Source organism: Phyllostomus discolor, chromosome 2 (genome assembly GCF_004126475.2).
Source record: "Phyllostomus discolor isolate MPI-MPIP mPhyDis1 chromosome 2, mPhyDis1.pri.v3, whole genome shotgun sequence".
In the NCBI taxonomy this organism is placed as follows: domain Eukaryota; kingdom Metazoa; phylum Chordata; class Mammalia; order Chiroptera; family Phyllostomidae; genus Phyllostomus; species Phyllostomus discolor.
The window spans coordinates 32976719-32978688 of NC_040904.2; positions in this window are offsets into that span (position 1 = coordinate 32976719).

The window sequence follows — 1970 nt, forward strand, 5'->3', positions numbered from 1 at the left end:
CACTAGGAATGACAAGGAAAGGAAGAATGCCAAACATCTTAGTTGTGGAGACAATAGGATTGGTGACTCATTGACCAAGAAGCATGGTTGAGATACCTCCAAGGTTTCTAGTCATGAGTGACTGAGTGAACAATGATGCAGTTACCAAGATTTTAAAATAAAGTAAAAGGGGCAGGTTCTGTGGGGGAAATGGTGATCTCTAGTTGGACATTCAGGAGATATCCAGAATACAGTTGGAAATAAACATTTATGCAGTATTTAGGAGTTAAGTTGTAAACATGAATGAGAATTCCCAGAATGCAGAGAGAAAAGAGAAGGGAAGAAGCTGAGGATGTAAGCACCCTGGCCAGGAACATGTAAGAGCTGTGTAAAGACAGAGGAGCCAAAAAAATCAGAAAACAGAATCTGATGTCATAAATGACGAGAGAAGAAGTCAAGAAGTGAATGGTTAATATTATCAAATGCTTGATAAGATGCTAGCTGCAAAGAAGCTGTTGGATTTGATGGAATTATTAATGGGTGGTGGGGGTAGAAACCAAATTGCTGCAGTCTAAGAAGTGAATGTCAATGAGAGCATGGGGATAGTAAATTAAACCTCTTCCAAAGAAAAAGCGGTAGAGAAATAGCTTGAGAGGGAGTCATTATCCACAAACGATTTTTGTTGCCCATAATAGGCCTAGCCTAGCATTTTTCATCTAGTAGGCTTTCGATATCCATTGAATGCAACATTTTTATTTACAAACCAGCTCTCCTATGAAAAGAATCCAGTGTTCAAAAAACAAAACAGTACAAAACAGATCCATCATTTTGAATGGGAAGAGGGACTGAAGGTAGTTTTGGGTGAAGGGGTGAGAATCATCACTTTTTCTCCTGCTCCATGACCACACACACACACACACACCCTTATCGTAGATGATAGAGGGGAAGGGAACTAAAAGGCCAGCAGATCCAGACCCCAGTGCAGCATTGCACAGTCAAAAAAAGAACTTCAACTACTTTTCCTTATAAAAAGATGCCACTATTTGTCTTAGCCACTCATTTAATTTGTATTAGGTTGCATATTCAGTATGGGAAACTTGAATTTTTTAATGATAATAAATGTTTGCAACATAACATTAAGTGAAAAAAAGCTACTGTATTGCACATACAGTATGATCTCAATTTAGGGAGAAAATGAAAATATATAAATACAAATACACAAAGTAGGAATAAATACTAAAATAAACTAAAATAATATCTCTGAGCAGTAGATGAGGTATTTTTATTTTCTTCATCTCCTGCATTTTCCCAATTTTCTACAATTAAAAATGCCTTAAAATCTTCACAGAATCATGGGAATTTCTAAACACTAGCAATTAAAGGCCATTCTCTTTGGTCTAAGTGTCTCTAAAATAATATTTATAATGGCAATTCACCAGACGTGAAGTTCCCTCTGTCTTCTTCATTCCCAACGTCTTAAAATCTTTTTTCCCTACTCATCCTACTAGTTGCTTGTACTTCCCTAGGTTCTGATTCTTGGATTCTCGAGGTGAGTTTTAAGAAGCAACGTGGAAAATAGAATGGAGAATCCAAAGTCTGCTTTAGATGAGCCCAACAACCCCGTTTACTGTATGGACAAAGATAACTAACTGGCTAGGGTCTGCGCTCCACCATCTACGGAGCATTCGCTACATCGGTTAATATCGCTGCCCCTCAGTTGTCTCTGTTTTCCCATCTTTACAACAGAGGTAGGAGAATTTACGCGTGGGGCACGCGTGGGGCAGGGCTCGCTGGGAAGACGGGGCCGCGCCACAGCTGGAGACGCGTAGTATCCCGTAGGTCTCAGGAGGTCGCTCCGTGCAAGGCTCCACTCCGCACTTCGCGACTCCCAGGGGGCGGGGCCCGGGAATCTGCCAGTCAGGAGCTTCCCAGGTGATTCAGATGCTCAGTCAGGTTTGACAACCAAGGACTCCTTCCAGCCCTCCTGTTGT